Source organism: Equus asinus, chromosome 1, assembly GCF_041296235.1.
Source record: "Equus asinus isolate D_3611 breed Donkey chromosome 1, EquAss-T2T_v2, whole genome shotgun sequence".
In the NCBI taxonomy this organism is placed as follows: domain Eukaryota; kingdom Metazoa; phylum Chordata; class Mammalia; order Perissodactyla; family Equidae; genus Equus; species Equus asinus.
The window spans coordinates 158,563,858-158,583,238 of record NC_091790.1 but is presented as its reverse complement, the minus strand read 5'-3'; the positions used below and the strand labels follow the sequence as shown (position 1 = coordinate 158,583,238).

The window sequence follows — 19,381 nt, the reverse complement described above, 5'->3', positions numbered from 1 at the left end:
CCCCAAACCCACACTCTTGCTGTTTCATTGAGACTCATTTTTGCCAGATTATAGTCAGTCATAGCCTCGTAAAAAATGCTGTAATTAGCCAAGCTTGCACTGGCTTTCTATTTATTTTATACAAACAAGCCTGAAGCATTTGATTCTTTTTTTAATCTCAAGGTAGTGTTTTTTTTTTTTTTCCATGAAACCACCTGTTTGTGGTCTTCTGAGAGCAGTCATATTTATTACAGTACAAGACATGCTTTCCTATTTTCCTCCTTTGTCCACCAGTTCTGAAGTTCTGCTGTGTGCCCCAGCCTGAAGTTTGTGGCCTAATGCATGCCATAAACATGCTGCCTGCTGTTAGATCTCAAACACCAGACGTTATGCTACCATTTTTTTAGCCTATGTTTTTATGGACATCAGTTGAAACAAAGCCGAGATGGCTGCCTGCCAGATTTTTCTTGTAATATCTCTAAACTGATTTGGCTCGCTCATTGTGTTCTGCAAAAACCATGTACTCTCAAGGGACACTGGCAAGTTGGAAAGATCCCTTATGTGACATTTTGGCTTGATCTGACAGAATTAGCTTGTGCTGCTGGCGTAAAATACACGTTGGGAAAGGTGAGTCTTGGCAGAACTGGATAATATGATTCGCTTGTTAGGCACTGGGCCCTCATATAACTTCTTTGTTATCTACAATTTGTTCTTAGGGCAATCAGTGCTTTGCAAAGGTTGTTTATACAACTCGAATCATATCAGTCCATTTTTTAGATCTGTCATGTTCAACCATCAGTATTTATAAGTGATCTTCTTTTTCTGCATCTTGGAGTCCAGTTCATATGGCTAACATGTGCCTCTCTACTCTCTAGCTGCTGAGAGTTGCTATAGAATAGCGCCTAGCAGGTGATTCATCCCACCACAAACTCAACCTTTCTAACCTCAGCTGGACCCTCCAGGCTGTCCTTTGATCTTTTCATCCCAAGTTAAAAACCTTGCTAAACTTATCACAGTCAGTTTCAGGTGTTTCCTGTTGTACTCAAGTTCCCAAAGGAATTTTCAATCCCCCTCCTCATCAGCAGATGTTCTCAATACCTGCACTGAGAAGATAAGGGCCATTTCTGTGTCCAGTCTCAATTCCCTCTTTTTCATCTCCAAATTCCCCTGGATCTTTCACCCATATTCTCTTCATTTGCTTTCTCCCTTGTTCAAAGCTGGCACCACAGCCTGTACTCCACATCCATTTCTCATCTCTGTGGCCTCAAACCCCCTCTCCTCTGGCTTCACTTAGTCATACTACTTGTATCCTTAGAATTCCTGGCCCATGTCTGTTTTTTCTTCATAGATAACTATGGCATCTTCCTTGAGACCTTCCCCTACTTGGCCTATGTGCATTTGATGCCATTGACCACTTTCTGTTTCTGAAACCCTTTCCTCCCTTGTGCCCATTAACTTGTTCTCTCCTGGTTCGTTGCTTACCTCTTTGCCCCCAAAATAGAAGCTTCTCCCTAAGTTTTGTCCCTAGCATTTTGCTTTTCTGTCTGTATCCACTCATTCAATGAGTTTAGCTATCACCTCTGTGGAGAGGACTCCCCAACCCCTAATACCAAGTTTTCTTCAATCTTCACTTCTAATTGCCCACTCCCTGTTGGTACATGAATGTTCAGTTACAGGCTCAACTCATCTAATGGTGGACTCATTATTTCACATTCCTTCCAAAATGGCTCCTCTTTTCTGGATTCATAATGTTTGATGATAATACCCATTCATTAGTCTAGGAAGCTTGGAGTTAATTATCTTCTAGCCACCATCACTCCCATTTCCAAATAAGCAGGCACCAAAACTGTGACATCCTCCTCCTCATCACCTCTTGAATGCTTCCTCTGCTACTGTGCTTACTTGAGGCTCTACCTTCCTGTCTTGGGTTGTCCCAAGAACTCACTAATCTCCTGCCTGCCTCCATTCTCTCCACTGCCACCCTGACTACCAGCTGCCATCAAAAGATTTGTGGAAAGTATCAGTCCATCAACACTGTGTACAAACACCTTTCATGTTTTGCCCTTAGCTGACTCTGTTCTTCTTTTCTCCATTCTTTTTCTGGCTGTGACAATTCTGCTCTTCAAGATCAACTTTTAATATTGCCTATTTATGAAGGTTCCCCCCATTCCCAGAATGGATTGTTTGAATCTTTAAGTTCCTTTTCCAAAATCATAGTGTTAACGCACTTTGCTGTGACCATTGAATCATTTAAATTTAGATTTGTGTACAAATTTTTTTTTTTTTGAGGAAGATTAGCCTTGAGCTAATCTTAACAGCTAATCTTTTTGCTGAGGAAGACTGGCCCTGAGCTAACATCCGTGCTCATCTTCCTCCACTTTATACGTGGGATGCCTACCACAGCATGGCTTGCCAAGCAGTGCCATGTCTGCACCCGGGATCCAAACCAACGAACCTTGGGCCGCCGAGAAGCCAAATGTGCGCACTTAACCGCCTCGCCACCAGGCCGGCCCCACAAATATATTTAACATCAATAGCTTCTCGCTTCCCTCCCCAACTCCCTACTCAGCCTCCTACCCCAAAGTAACCAATGTTAAAATCATAGTGTCATGGTGGGTATCCATCTACTTTCTTCCTCAGGTGCAGATGTGTATTATATAGGGGTTTGGTTGTTTGTAACATTTATTTTTATAAAAATGGGAGCCTGAAATAAATAAATATTATACAATATTATACATATATAATATGGGCACACTACTCTTTTTGTTTTGTTTTTTCATTTAACATCTTTCTATATCAAAGTTAGAGAGAGGTCTAACTCTTTCTTTTTCATGGCTGTGTAAGATACTAAGATATGGATGTATAACAATTCAGCTCTTCCACAACTGAATGGTAGACATTCAGGTTGGTTCCAGATTTGTTTCCGTGCATTTGTGTTTTTCTGCCACTAATAACAGCACCAATGTAGATTAATCCCTGTTTATTCTACAGGCCAATATTTCTTTGCTTGTATTTCTATGTTAGTAGACTCTAACTCAGCTTGCCTTTCTCTCCTGCAGATGGCTTCCTATCACACTTGGAATAAAAGTGAAACTCCTCACCATGGCCAACAGGCCTTCTGTGATCAGGCACCCCCCGACCTCTCCAGGCTCACCTCTTCCCACCCCCTCCCACCTCCCCCAGCAAGAGCCACAGCTCCTTGAGTATACCCTGTTCTCCGCTCTTATCCTTGCTGGTCCCTCTGCTGGGATAGTCTCCCTCCCATCAGAGCTTCACACAGTTCACTTCCTCACCTCCTTCAGGCGTCTGGTCAGGTGTTACCTGCACAGCAGGCTTTCCTTGACCAGCAGTTGAAATAGCTTCTGATCCACCCCTCTCTGTGTCCACACTCTGCTTTCTTGTTCTTCATGGCACTTATCACCACCTGGATCACACTGTCTAATTGTTTTGTCTTGAGTACCTGTCTCCCCCTGGAGAATGTGAGCTCCATGAGGGCAGGAACTTTGTCTATCTTGGTCATCACTATATCCTCAGCTTCTAGAGCAGTGCCTGTTACACAATAGGTGTTTGGAATAAACACATGAATAATGATTACGGTCTTACATGTATGTGCATTGTGTTGCCATCCCATTATGTGTTTTACTTGTCTTTCTGTTTCCTGCCTTTTCACAACTGTGTGGTAAGTACTTTGCCTATGAAATGAAATCAAGGGACTATTGTGCATAGTGGCAAATTTTAACATAAAGGATGACCTTGGAGATCCCCCCTCCACCACAGCCATACACATTTACAAAATGACTCAAGGCTCTACACCTCTCATTTCATTTAGAAATTCAGATCGCTGGCAGTAATCTACTTGATTTATCGTTTTCCCCTTATGTGCAGCACCTCAGAGTTAATTAAGAAGGCCATGAATCTTCCTTCCATAGCTCTAGTGCACTCCCATTTGCAGGATACTTTCATATTGCTGAGACTGTTGATTTGGGACTCAAGTTGAAACATTACTTAATTTTCTCACTTTGAGGTTCATTATGCTGAGCCTAAAGACTAGTCTCGCCTTTGAAGGCCCCTTCACTGGCAAGCTTTAAAACACCTTCGTGTTCCCAGTTTCTAAATAACTCGTTCTCATTTCCCCCACTATGGCCAAGACCTTGCCCACTGGTTCAAAGCAGTGTAGCTAGGTCAGCCCGTAGCCCCAGAAAAGCCCTCTCCATCCTCAGCCCACAAGGTAGCCTCTCCCCTAGAGCATCTCACCTCTGGTCTGTGTGTAAGTTGTTTCCAGCAATGGCAGTCTGGACTTAGAGAGGCATCCACATAGCCCTGTTGTCCCAAACAATGCACAGAGCCATCTGGCCAAACAAATGAAGACAGGCAAGTCATAAGAAAGCATTAACCTTAAATTCTTAAAAGATCAAAACTAAATTTATCAAAATTGTCATGTTAAGGAAGAAATGTGTAATACAGAAAATTACTTCCCTTGTCTCATTGTTTCAACGCAGATTAGATTCTTTTAGTTGAACACCTACTGTGTGCAGGGCACTGGACAATACGATGTCACTGTCATCCTCACAATGACCCTGTATCATAGCTTTTATCTCCCTTTAACACCTAAGAAAATGAATTCCCCGTGGGGTTGTGAGAGCTCTTAACCTTTTTAGTAACTTGGACTCCTTTGGCAAACTGGAAAGCCTGTGGACTATTTCCCAAAATAATGTTTTAAAATTCATAAACTAAAATGTATAGAATTACAAAGAAAAGCAACTACATTAAAATTCAGTTCTCAAAATATTAAATTTTGTAAATAAGCACAAATTATAAGTTTGTGATATAGTAATATGTACTTTTTATTAAGGCCTTAAATAAGAAATCTTAGATGCTGGGTTAATAGCTTCCATAATTGCAAATTAGTAATGAGATACCTATTCCAATTATGCTGTGATGTCAAAATTTCTGTGACTTCTTTGGGTGCAAAGTCATAGATACTGCAAAAATACTCATATTGTTGCCTGTATTCATAGTGGAAAGAAATACTACATTGCAGTTAGAGGTTGATGAAAGTAAAGATGTAAATTTTTTTTTTAATCCAAGTTCACAGATCTCCTGAATTATACCTATGGCCTCTTTGGGTAAACAACCCCCAGGTTAAGAACACCTCAGTTAGGTGTCACAGTTACTAAGTAGCTTTTAGAGGTGGATTCAGACTCAAATTTATGTGATTCCAAAGTCTTTGCTTTTTCTTATATGCCATAGTGCCTCTCCATACTAATATGTTGCTTTACATAAAAGCTTCATATATTTTACATGTCATCACACTGCCCTGTGGAGTGGGTCATGGCAAAAGCAAATAATAAAAATTAAAATGTATATAACCTTTATTTTACAGAGCACTTTCACAAATAGTTCCAAGTGCTCTGGTTTCTGGTGAAATCACACATTTTCTCCATTGAGCCATGATTCTACTATAAAAGATTGCTCTTACCTCATTTTTTATAAGGATCAGAGAAATTCAGTGACTCGCCCAAGTTCACATGGCTAGTAAATGACAGACTTAGGATTTGAATACCCAAATCTTTTCATTGTATACCCCTGTATTTATCATTCTTCTGGATTGCCCGGATACGAAGGTAAAAAGATGTCGGATGCTTTCTTTCAAATCTGCAGGGAATCCAGGCACGTCCAGGATAAGGACCCCATCCCCTAATCTCCAGCTCTGTTGTCTTGCTTCATAGACATTGCCTCTAAAAACCTACAGCTCAGAATGTATTCACGTATTGTTCTTTAATCGGACATGCAGACCAGGTGGAGTTACCAGACTTGAATAATTTAAGTGCTAGCTTGTATTTTATGTCATTGTCTCCAGTTGCTGATAAAACTAAACAACAAGCAAGGAGGATTTTTCATCCCACCTTAAGCAGGTGGTAATTTAGTCTCTGGTCATTGCACTCATGTCAGTCCTGTCCCAGGGGTTTTTTTCCCTTGCTTGATGCGAGTTAGTGCATTTTCCTTGACAATCAATTCACTCTGCACCGTTGCTAAGGCCATAAACGTGATGTTCGACAGGCAGAAGGATTTGCAGAGAAGCCTTCCCAGCGGCTTCCACCTTCCGTGATCACCGAAATTTCCCTGCAGATTTAGGTGACAACAGGGGCCCATGTAATTTACAGGTGGTGGGGCCAGCGTACAAATCGGTTCTTGCCGACTCCCTCTCTTTTCTAATGAGCTATGATTCGGCATGCCAAGAGCAGAAATTGGATCTGGCTTTTGAAGTTGTCCCTGCCTTCTTAGCAGTGTCTGTGTGCATCTTTTCTTGACATTGCCTGGCTTAGCCGACTCAATGTGATTTCAAGTGGAGAGAGTTTAGCAACAGTCAGTAGTTGTTCCTCTTGGAAAGCACAATATCACCTTGGCAAATGGTGTGCTCACCTCTTTATATCAGATACTGCCCAAGTTTGCCTTTTGCCCAAACTAAGGTTAGCAGGAAAGGATAAGTGGTGTCATCGTCCTTACACCTAGAGAAAGAATGCTATGGGACCTTTCGGCATTGTGTGTCACCTACAGATGCCTCTGTACTATAGGCTTCCGGGGAAAATAGAATCCATTGTTGGTGCAAACTGGATTTATTTTTTTATTTTCATTACTGGGGTAGATTCATTTGGAGCAAATAAGTTGGGAAGTTGCTTAGATTTGTTCTTCATTGTGCCCATATAAACGTTCACTCTTTCTTTCATTGCCCATTTTATCATTGTGTTCAGCACCAATCAGATTCAGTGATGTACGGTTCTCTTGGGCCAAACAAGTATGATGAAAAGCTGGTTTCTGTCTTGCATTAATCTTTTCTAGATGGCAGCCGTATTTTTGAAAACTCGAAGCCAGAATGCTTTTAATAATAAAGGCACATTATGTTCTTAACTTATTTACCCTTTTAAAAGATATTTCTTTCTGGGCTTTGGCATAGATTTTGCTAAGGTTAAGGCATCAAGGTCTTATTTTCTAGAGTTTTTAAAGGGGCACACACAATATTTGTGTATAATATCAAAGTCAAAGAAATCTTAATTCAAACTTGAAAAACTACTTAAACCGTTTAATTTCTAACTCCCTGGGTCACACCACACCCTTGTAGCCCCTAAAAGATGTTGAATACAGAAAGACCAGGTCCTGGCTCTGGAATTCCACGGATAGAAACCTCTCATTTTCCATCTTCAAAATAACAGAGCTTTGCGCAGAGCTATCGTCTCTCCCATATATTAATATGTTTATTATGTGAACTGTGAATTATGGGACTAACTCTATTATGTATAAAATAATACTGCTTATGGCAAAGCATGTTAATCAGGATTTTCAGATCGTCTTCCATTTAATTTCCATTTAATTGTTCCTGGTTTCTTTTGTTCAACATGCGTTTTTGAGATTCGTCCATATTATTGCATGCAATCGTACATGATTTATTTTTATCTATTTGTTGTATATTATCCCATATATGGATTACCACAGTTTATCCATTCCCCTGTTGATGGTCTTGGCTGTTAAGAAGTGGAGACTCTGTGAACAGTCTTGCACGAGTCTTTTTGTGGGCATAGCATTCATTTCTCTTTGGTCTATTACTGGAAGTGGAATTGCTCAGGCCTGGTGTAGGTGTGTGTTTAGCTGTTTGAAACAGCCAAACAGTTTTTGAAAGTGGTTGAACCATACTGCTTTGCCACTAGCAAGATACAAGACTTTCAGCTGTTTGGCAGACTCACCAACATGTTGAATTGTCAATCATTTCAATTTTAGTAATTCTGGTGGTTGTATAGTGGTATTTAGAACAATTTATTTTTAATCCATTGTACCTCTTTATTTTTGCTATATAAAAATGCTAAAAAGATAAGAATAAAAAATTGAAAGAAATAGCACTTAGATTTCATTAACACATAGGATGCTTTCATGTTTCCCTTCAAATGTTTCTCCACACGTTAAAAAATTATGATAAACTTTATAAAATTTTGCTATTTCATTTCTCTTTTTCTAGATTGCAATGCAATAATAGTTTTTAAAAACTCTGGCCAATTTGAATCCACAAATATGATCGATGCTAAGACATTATTCTATCTTTTTACAAATAAAAGTGTGAGTCTCTTGAATCCCTCCCTCTACCACCATAAGAAGGAGCAGGCAGTCAGAAAGCTGTGGGATGCCCCTGTATTCTATTTTCTCCTCCTGGGCCCCAGCAGAGAAGTCCACACGTGTCCCTGAGCATTCCTGCCCGTGTCTCAGGGAGGGGTCTGGCCAGGATGCAGGTGGGCCTGCAGAGCCTACTCCACTGCTCTCCCAGATGCCCTTGTATGCCTCTTGGGGAGGGCACAGCTGAGTCAGACTTTTTTCCAAAAATGAAAACAGCTTTATTTTTTTCCCTGAGAATAAACGCAATGTGCCTAGGTACTCATGGATATAATACAAGTGTAAAGAAGTGCATAGACTGGAGAACTACAAAAACCAGGATCATGGTTATCCCTGGGGGCAGAGGACCATGGGAAGGAGGAGAGGAAGGGTTTCACCTGTGTGGCTAGCATTTTATTTCTGAAGCTGGAGGTGGGTTTACAAATTTTTATTGCAGTATTCTTTAAACCATTTTGAAATCTTAAATGTTGCAAACAATGCATTCTCATTATTAATGACTCACATATTGAGGAAAGTTACAAAGAGAAATGAAAGTCACCTGTGTTTCTACCACCATGCACAGGAAGTACCATTGTTAACATTTTGGCCTATGGATTTCCAGGACTTTTTTCATATGTGTGTGTATATATATGTATACATCATTCTTTCTTTGTGTATATAATGTATATATTTATTCATGTATAAATAGTTCCACAATGAAGTTTTATATATAGAGAGAGAGTATATAATATATAAATGGACCATATTCTCAATACTCCATTCTTATAATCCCTCTTTTTTAAACAAATTTCATTGTGGAACTATTTATACATGAATAAAAACAGCTATATATTATCATTAGAATGGGTACATATTAGCTTACCTATCGTTTTACTAAAAATTTATTTAACCAGGGCCAGCCCCAGTGACCTAGTGGTTAAATTCAGTGTGCTCCATTTTGGCAGCCTGGGTTCAGTTCCTAGGCACGGACCTATACCACTTGTCCGTCGGTGGCCATGTTGTGATGGCAGCTTATATACAAAAAAAGAGGAAGATTAGCAACAGATGTTACCTCAGGGTGAATCTTCCTCAGCACAGAAAAAAATTTAACCAACCCTTTTGTGATGTTCATGTAGGTAGTTTTCATCTTTTAAATCATTAATGTATAAACAAGATAATAGTGAGCAACCTGTATTCACATCTTTTGCACACTAGTCCAATTCTTTCCTTGGGATAAATTTCTGTTGGGCGTTGCTGAGTCTAAAGATGTATGCAACTGAAATTTGATTATTTCACCAAAGTATCCTCCAGAAACAGGTTCCAGTATAGGATGTATGTCTTTTTATTTCGCCTTTCCTTACTCCCAGTTGGAGTCAGAATTCTTTTGAATCTTTTCCAGCTTAAAAAACTTAAATAACAACCAAAAAGCATATTTCGTTGTTAGAATTTTCATCTGTTTAATTCCCTATCTTATTAAAATAATATTTTACAAAAATAATAATATTACAAAAGTAATATCTCATCATTATGAAAATTTGGTAAAATAAGATAATGAAAATACTTAAATCTTTCCACTCAGAGTTAACCATGGTTAATATTTCCGGGTATTTCCCTCTAGTTTTTTTTTCCTGTGCATATTTTTCCTTAATCACACCATACCTAGAATTTTGTCATCTGGTTCTCTCACTTAACTATATTGTGAGCATTTTTTTGACTCTATTTTTTAAAAATAATCATTTGGCAGCATTAATACCTGGAACCTATGCAACCATTTCCTGCTGTTGGTCATTGGATTGTTTTCCATTTTTCACTGTTATAAATGATGCTATGATTCCGTATGCCATGTTTTCTCAGACTAGGATTCAGTAGTATGAACACTTTAACACTGATACAGGTTGTCAAATCATTTCCATAAAGAATGTCATCATTTTTATTCTTACCAGTGATGAACAAGAATATTGTTTCACTGTTTCCTTGCTGGCATTAGGATTATCATTTTTAAAACTTTTGCCAATCTAATATTAAGGAAAACATCAGTACGTGGTATTTATGAATGACTGGTCTGAAAAATCTGTTGTTCATGTAGCAGGGCCACGACCTAGAACTGTGCTAGATCTTTTCAACACATGAAGGAAGGGTATAATTTCCAAACTGTCCTCTGGGATTCTTTCCAAAAGGGTCCTCAATATGAGATCCAGATTGGAGCCAAGACTTATATCCCCTGTTCCCATAGAACAATGATCAAATCATTCATAATAAATTACAGAGTCCCTTGTTTGAAACTGGATGACTAGATAAACATTTGTGTGATTCCTGGGGAATAAGATCATCTTGTGTTCAGATTTGTTCCTTCCTTTTCACTATTTGTGATCAGTCTGTGAAAAGCACCAAGGCCCTAGAAGAGCAGGGAACCAGATGTAAGAGGGTGGAAAAAGAGAGAGAAGTGTGTTGCCTGATGTTTGTTCCCCTCGCTTTTCAACAGCCCTTTACTCCAGCCCCTCTCCTTCCCAGCCTCCCCAAATGAGCTGAAGTCTAAGGTGAGAGACTGTAATGAGAAATGGGAATTGAGCCTTTTCAAATCTCTTGGTCTAGAATGGATGGAGTCCCTGGCTAGCCCAGTTCCTTAGATCTGTGAAGTCAGCACCATCTTGCTGTTAACCTGGATATCCCGGGTCAGCTTCCTTTTCTTGTCTGAGCTTAAGCAGCTGGAAGGTTAAGCCACTACCTCATCTTTGCTGCTTGTACTGCTTCTTTGCAAGTTACCAGATCAGAATCCCAGACCTCCAAAGGAATGAAGAAAGAACTGGAAAGAACTTTCCAAGCAGGGTACCAAGGGAAGGTCAGACAGTCAGGATCATCCCTTGAGAGTTTCCTAAGAATTTTGTTTATTTAAAAGCTTCAACTAATATAAAAGCGTGAAAATAAACCTGCCTTTCCCACCAGAGAGATCTGGCCACCAGTAACGATTGTGGCCGACTGTGTACCCTGCTTCTCCTCTGCATTTACAGAGGCTCGAAAAGGGAGAATGCCGTTTATGGATTTCATCTCATTAGAGCCATGGCCAAATTCTGTACACCGTCGGTGCCATCGCCTTCCACAGGTCCCCTCCCCAAGAATATGGCTGTGTCCAGGATCAACCTTGAATGGGTGTTCCTCACTTGTGACAGGAATAGAATTTTGCATCTCCCTTTCACCTCCATCCGTCACCAAACCACTCCAATTCCCTCATCACCGCTGCAATCTGCACAGAGTGAGGTTTCATTACTATATGTGCAATAAAAATACTACAAATCATATAAGACTGGTGTGAGAAAGAGTGGGTGGGAATAAAAGCAAAACAGCATGCCCTCCCCAAGTTAAACACAAGCCCAGATTTGTGCAAGGTACCTTCTCAGAAGAACCTGGCACTGCGCTAGCGGGAATCTCACCCTGCCTTGTCGAGTGTCTGAATGTGGTGTGTAGTGTTAATGTGTTGAATACTTTTTCTTTTCGCAAATCTTCTGGAACTGAAAAGTGATGCCAGCATGCTGCTCCTAAGCCTTAGCTTTTCCTGATCACATTTCCATGTTTTGCAATAGCAGGGGAAGGAGATCTCAGATCTTTCCAGTAGCTTTCCAATCGAACATTCATGACAGAACACAGAAACACATGTATCCAAGTGACACGTCACTTGACAGTTCATATTTTTCTGTCTCATCCTGTTTTTGTATGTGCACTGGCCGCCTTGGTCATGTGTTTTTATTCATGTAGTCATATCTTTATACCCTGCTGCCTGACTTGTTCTAGAGATGGAACAAGACAAACGTCAGAAGTTAAATTCAAACAAGATGTGCGGGCATGAGTTTCTTTTAGGGATAAGGGAGGAATGCCTTCTAGTCAGGAAGGATTTATGATTTTTGGCTTTGTTTTTCTCTTTCATTTTTCATTAGTCTTTAGACTTACCAAAATCTAATGTGCTCAAGATTTATAAAATACAAGGATCTTTCAATCAGGAGTAAAGATCAAGAAGGGTTAATCAGCTCTTTACTGAATATACCCAACTTTACTCCAAAGAGATGTGTCACTTAGAAATATAACATTTTTTAAACAGGGAGACGTTCGCCAGTCTTTTTTCATGTAGTCAAATTTGGGGAAATTTAGGATGCCATGATCTGTGGCCCTTACTCGTCTCAAGCAGTAATTTTGAGATGTCAGAAGACTTGAGTGATAGACGTTTATGTGTGTTAATATTAGCTGTAAGGAAAACATATGTATCTATGCGGTGTGAGACAACTTGACTATAAAAATAAATATGTCCAGATCTTCCTTTAACGCTGCCACCAGGTCTCCTTTCTTTTAGACTTTGCATATAGAATGGATGCATTTATTATTAGATGCCTGACTTTTTGTTTGCTTATTTGTGTTATAAAAAAAAAATCATGGAACAAAGTTATGTTGGGTGTACAATGACTTGAAAAAATAAGAAATGAAACATTTTGGTACTGTCAAGAGTTATGATCTTTGCTTAGATTTCATGCTGAAGAACAATATGTACATATTTTAACCTTTGAGTCTGATATGTACTGAAATGTGCAGTGTCAGTGTCTATAAATGAAATCCTGTAGCTGTCACGGCTGTCTTGACTTCCTCTGAAAAATCTACAGCACATTTCTAGTCGTTCTCATGCTGATAATGTTAGAAAAAAGAAACACAGGCGAACATACTCACACACTCACGGTCACAGATACCACAATAAATTCCAGAGCACAAGATATACTGGGAAAGTTTGTCTCTCTCCCTTTTTTTTTTTTTAATGACTTTTCTTGAGATTAGCTTGAGCATTTTAGCCAATATTTTAAGGACTAACAGATTCATGAGTTCCCATAATTGGCATCTGAAGGTGACACAACCAGCCTTGGGTAAGATTCATGACCACCAGAATAGGTTGGTTCTTTTCTCCTTTGGTTCCCTTAGTCATCTCCTGCTTAGATCCTTTTAAAAAACTTAATATACTGTGTATTAATATACTGTGTAGTTTTTCTAAATTATTAAAGAAATCCTAATGTAACCTTTGAAGATGGTGGACTGGGTTTTTATTCATGTAGTCATATCTTAGTGGATCATTTATATTCTACCATTCTAGCACAATATTTTATGTGTGTTCCTTCCAATTCTTTTAGTTCCATTCTAATTTTATAGGTATTTGTATGAGGTTGTAATTGGGACAGACATTTAACTGTGTTATTTCATGACCATTTGCCATGTTGCTACATCTCCAAAGTTACTGTTTTTTAAGTGACCATATAATATTCCTTCCGTAAGACAGAGATCATGGAAACATGCCCTCTGTTTTGTCAAGACGGCTGCCTACAAGCTTTCATTATCATAGATTACACTGAAGCAAACATCTTTCACTGTGCCAGTAGTTTTTTCCTTTCCTTTTATTTTATTTTTTCTGAGGAAGATTAGCCCTGAGCTAACATCTGTGCCAGTCTTCCTCTATTTTGTATGTGGGTCACCACCACAGCATGGCTGATGAGTGGTGTAGGTCTGTGCCCAGGATCTGAACCCATGCACCCAGGCTGCTGAAACAGAGCACACAAACTTAACCATAGGGCTGGCCCCAGTTTTTTAGATTATTTTAGATTATTTTCATAGGACCTTTTCTCAAAACTGGATGCTCTTTACGATTAAGTCTCCAACTTCTTCTGCCATAGTGTGTACCTTGGATGATAATATTGATTACATATTCCCAGGGAAAAATTAAATTTCTACTAAATCCAAAACATTTGGAGGAAGAAAGTATAGGTGAAGCACTAGAGAAATTCACAGTTTTGATCACTATATTACAGGTCCGTAAGTAACTGGTTCATATGTTGGCATCATTCTCCACTGAAGAAATTATGTTAGATGAGAGAAAGCACTGTTCGCATACAGTTAATCTATTTTCTTCTTCTTCTTCTTTTTTTTTTTTTTTGGTGAGGAAGATTGGCTCTGAGCTAAGATCTATTGCCAATCTTTCCCTTTTCTTTTTTCTCCCCAAAACCCCGGTACATGGTTGTATATCCTAGTTGTAAGTCACCCTAGTTCTTCCATGTGGGACGCAGCTACAGCATGACTTGATGAGTGGTACATAGGTCCGCATCCAGAACCTGAATTGGCAAACCCCAGGCCACCAAAGTGGAGCATGCAAACTTATCCACTCGGCCACAGGGCCAGCCCCTGCAGTTAATCTTAAATCTACCTTAGTTTGTTAAAAATAGTCATTTATAAACATCAGTCCGTTTACTATCACTTTTGTGATCGTAACTCACCCCAAATGCGTGCAAGCCCCCAAGACTGACAGCCGCTCCCAAGGCACCACTTTTTTTTTTTTAAAGATTTTATTTTTTCTTTTTCTCCCCAAAGCACCCCGGTACATAGTTGTATATTTTTAGTTGTGGGTCCTTCTAGTTGTGGCATGTGGGACGCTGCCTCAGCATGGCTTGATGAGCAGTGCCATGTCCGCGCCCAGGATCCGAACTAGTGAAACCTTGGGCTGCCAAGGCAGAGCCTGCAAAGTTCACCACTCGACCACGGGGCTGGCCCCCCATGCCACCATTTTAACTGAATGTTAGTCACCCCAAGGAACAAGAACAGGTAATTCAGAATTTGAAGTGAAATAAAGAGTAAGGTTTTTCTCTTCCAAAAATCATGTCGATCCTTTTAACAGTGGAAACACAGCCCAAAATAAAATCTTCATTATTTCAAATTTAGAATTAATTGAAATTTAGCTGTGATATGGAGGAAGATGATTATCTTTGTACTCCTAAAATTGTCACTGACTTAATAGAAAGTAAGTTTGCAGAAAGCTGTATGCCAAATTATACATAATGTATATGAGAATATATTTCCCAGAAAATTCTTGGTCTCATTATCTGTGTTCGCCTTGATTTATAGAAAATCAATAACAAAGAATTCCACTTCAAAGCACAATACACTTCAGCATTTGAATTCCCTCATTCTGGAAGCTCGCTGTGTGCAGTTTGCTTTGTTTGTTAAACTAGAGAAGTGAATGCTAACCCCGATACAGTGATGTTTTAAAAGAGAGGATGGTGGGTAGAATCATTTCTGTTAACCTTTGGGGAACTTTAGCCTATTGATTTAAAGGGGACAAAAAAGATATGCAGTTTATTCCAGACAGGCATATGTGGGATTATTCCACAGCAAAGGCCAAAGTTCAAATTCCCTACAATATCAGGGGAAATTCTCTCTTCAGCATGTTACTGTTTTAAAAACAACTGCCTTTCTTGCTGATTAAAAGTTATTTTAGCTCTAGTGCTAAATACCAAAATGAAAGCAGGAGATAGGGAAGCGCTTGGGTGTCTATTTGCTTTTACCCTAAGCCCAGCCATTAAGGGTAATTAATTTATGGCCTGGCAAAGCCTGCTGCCTTTCTTCTGTGGATTTGTTAGTTCTGCATTCAGTCTGGGATTCCAAATATAACTTGCATCCACCATCTCTGACCCGTTTGGTTTCCCTTGTCTCTGGGAGAGTCCAGGATTAGCAGGAAAGCCTTCTGTTTTTAGAAAAGCGAGTCTAGACTCTCACGGGTTGGGGAAGACTGTGAATCGCCGGATGGTTAGAGCCAGCTGGGTGAACCTCTCATAAGGACGCGTGTGTACTGCGAGCCCGGCCTTCCTACGCTGAAGGCTGCGGGCCTCAGAGCAATTTTCCAAATATGATCATGATCGTTTTTACCCTTTTCTAATAACAAGTCAACAAAGTTAAGCATATCTACAATCAGAGAATTTTGAAGAAAAATTATTTGATACTCCTTACCCATATGTATTTCCTCTTGCCTACAGCTGGCCTTGTATCTGGTATGTTTTCAATCAGTGGAGTGAGAATATCTATCTGGTGGGGAATCATGTGATTGCGCAGGGAGGACTGCCAGACATTCACATCCACCAGAAGTAGATACACAGAAAGCAGGAAGGTTTACAATTAGTGTTTAAATGATTGATTATTACGGCTGAGATGCCACCTTCCTTTTATAAAGCTGAGGAAACTGAAGCTGGAAGACATTACTCACAGGAGTGGAGCTCGGGTTTGAACTTGGATCTTTCGGGTTCCAAAGCCCTGGACCAGCACAGCATTCTGCCTCTGGGTGATGCCAGTAAACCTCTGACCCCGTGATGGAAAAGATCCCCAGAGCACCCGGAATCCCTAGATCCTTGAATGCCATCACGGGGGCGCCCCGTTAAAATGCTCTGTTCCCCTGGCTGGAGCTCCTGCTGAAACTCTTATGATGACGTTTCCTTGTTTTATATAAAATGTCTAGTGCACAAGTCCACATCATAGAGCTGAACTAGCATCAAAGTCAGCATTCCATTCTTTAATTTATCCAAAACCAAATTCTGCTGTCATCTGGCAAATGCCTTCTGCCTGCCATCACTAGCCCTGGCCGTCGGCTTTCTTGAGAGGCAATATTTTCCTGAAAAATAAACCCTGTAATGTCTTCACTAGTGTTCCTGAGCCTGTATATGGTGACAAATAGAAAACAATTTCTCTAAGACATGAGGCGGGGGGGGGGGCCATCAGCGGGGCCTCGGTCGCCTCCTGGGCCGCTTACCGGCACACATCAGCCTCGGGCGGCAGTCAGACTTGACAGTCCTGCCTCAGGCAGTTGCATCGTGTATACATAGCATAGCTCATGTCATCTAATTGCATGTCATGAGTCTGTGGGAGATGGTACAGCTGAGTGGCTAAGAATACAGCCTCTGGAGACAGACTGCTTGGGTTTAAATCTCATCTCTCCCTCCAATAGACTGTGTCAGCTTGGGCAAGGCACTTAACCTCTCATGCCTTAGTGTTTCCATCTGTAAAATGGGGGTAATAAATTAGTTACCCCATAGGCTACTGTAAGTACTGCATAAGGTAATTCCTGTAAAGCTCTTAGAGCAGTGCCTGGCATGCAGTAAGCACTATGTGACTGGTAGCTGTTACTGTCCTCTAAGTTTCTCATGGAAGAAAGTTTAAACAGGAAGTCCTCAGATGCCAGCTGTCCATTTTGATGAGCGTTTATTTACGCAGTTGGCTGCTCCATTACCTTCTCGCTCATGCTCCCTTCATCACCCTCCAGTTTTTCTCTTATTTTCTTTGGTGTGTCGTGCTTCTCTGTGACTCCTCCTGTTCTTGGCTGTGTGTGTTGCCCATTCCACTCACTTCAGGGTCTCCCTGTCACTCCCCCTGGGTCAGCTTGCCTTTCACCCGTTCTTACCTCCCGGCTGACTTCTCTGTGGATCGTGAGCAGGAAGAGAAGTCTGAGTAGGAGCGGCACTGACACAGCCCCCTGGGTGGCTCCCGGAAGCCGAGCCTTCTCCCTCCAGATTCACTCTCCTCAGCTGTACTCTTTCCCAGACTTCTTTGATTCTCACTCTGCCAACGCGCCAGCCCCGCCACTGTCAGGGTGGCCACCGCAGCCTCGGCTCTCCCTGCTGTCCAGGCTGCGTCCCCGGCGAGGCTGAAGTTCCACTGACGCCGCAGCCTGACTTCTCCGTGCACTGAAGAACATACCGGCAAAGTCCAGCCGAATGTTTAGAGCCAGTCAATCCTTGTGCCTTTTTTATACCAAGTCTCTTCTAAGTCTTTGTGCTCAGTTAACTTAGCATGGGCCATCCCAAAATGAATGTCACCTCAAGAAATTTTATATACAAGATAAGTGCAGTGCCCCCAGGAAGAAAGATAGGCAGGTTAAAAATGAGCATTCAGAAACCAGGGGGTTTCGCCCAAAGGAGTGAAAACTCACAACTGGGCTCCTTGGGTACCTTCAGTCCTGTGGTTTAAGAGAGACACATGAATTGACAACTATATAAAATAAAAGGCTTTTCAATCAAATAAGCACAATAGGTCTAAGTGCTGAGGAGATTTCATGTTCTGAAATCTGCCTTTTTCTGTTAGAAAGTTGCTCACAGATGTATACCTTTTCCAAAGAGAAGAATTTGGGGAATTTAAATTCCTTTTTTTTTTCTGAGGAAGATTCACCCTGAGCTAACATCCACTGCCAGTCCTTCTCCTTTTTGTATGTGAGCTGACACCACAGCATGGCCACTGACTGACAAGTGGCATGGGTTCACACCCGGGAACTGAACATGGGCCGCCAAAGTGGAGCACCCTGAACTGAACCACTAGCCCTTGGGGGCTGGCCCCTAAATGCTTTTTATGGGGAGGTGAGGAAGATTGGCCCCAAGCTAACATCTGTTGCCAATCTTCCTCTTTTTGCTTGAGGAAGATTGTCACTGAGCTAACATCTGTGCCAGTCTTCCTCTATTTTGTATGTGGGTCCCTGCCACAGCATGGCTTGATGAGGGGTGTGTGGGTCTATGCCCAGGATCCAAACCTGCAAACCCCGGGCCGCCAAATTAGAGTGCACAAACTTAACCACTAGGCCACCAGGCTGGCCCCCACTTACATGCATTTTTATGCTGTGTAAAACAAGTGATGAGGTTATGGTATTCATCTTCACCCCACTTTGGACCCTCCTTACTTTACTGCACTGATTGGTGTAATCTGGCCTCAACATCTGTGAAGTAAAGATAAATGTGTGCCTACGAGTGCCAGGTACTTTAGGAGAGACAAAGAAATATAAAATGTTCATACACTCAAGTAAGATGACATACATGGAAACTGAAATAATGCAGAGTGTGTCACAGCCCTTTTTGCTGAGTTACTAGCACAAATAGTCAATGCTGTGACTTCAGAGGAATTGAAATAATCAGAGAAGCTTCATGGAGGAAGGAGAAAGGGAGTTAGGCTATGCAGTATAAATAGGAGTTGGCTAGCTAAAGAGGAAAGAGAAGGACAGTCCATATAAAAGGAATGGAAGAGTGAATGACTTAGAGGTATTTCCTGAGATTCGTCCAGAGGACCACGAGTATGACTAGAATGCATCAGGAACATCCTAATTAAAATGTCTTAAATCTACTGTTTACTCTCTGTGAGGCCAAGGGGAGGGTACCTGACCTCAGAGCTGCAATCTTCTCATCTGTAAAACGACTGTGATTAAAAAAAATTTAATTAGAAGTCTACACAGTGTTTAACATCAGCAGGCATTTCCCCAAACGGTTGCTGGTTTTATTAACATTAGTGCTCTGGCCACTATTCCGCCACCACTGCCATTGCTAATCTTGCCACCACTCCTCTGCTTTTCCAGTTACTGCTATGACAACCACTGTTACTACTATTAGTACGACTCTGATTTCTATTAGCAATTCACATTCCAGCTCGCTCCCTGATTGTCCCCTTT

The 19,381-nt window shown here is 40.8% G+C and overlaps 1 protein-coding gene across 2 annotated transcripts in view; it reads left to right on the top strand.

The window, feature by feature from the left end:
• Positions 1 to 19,381, top strand: part of JAZF1 (JAZF zinc finger 1) — a 321,045-nt gene that overhangs the window by 186,787 nt on the left and 114,877 nt on the right. The window lies entirely within an intron of this gene.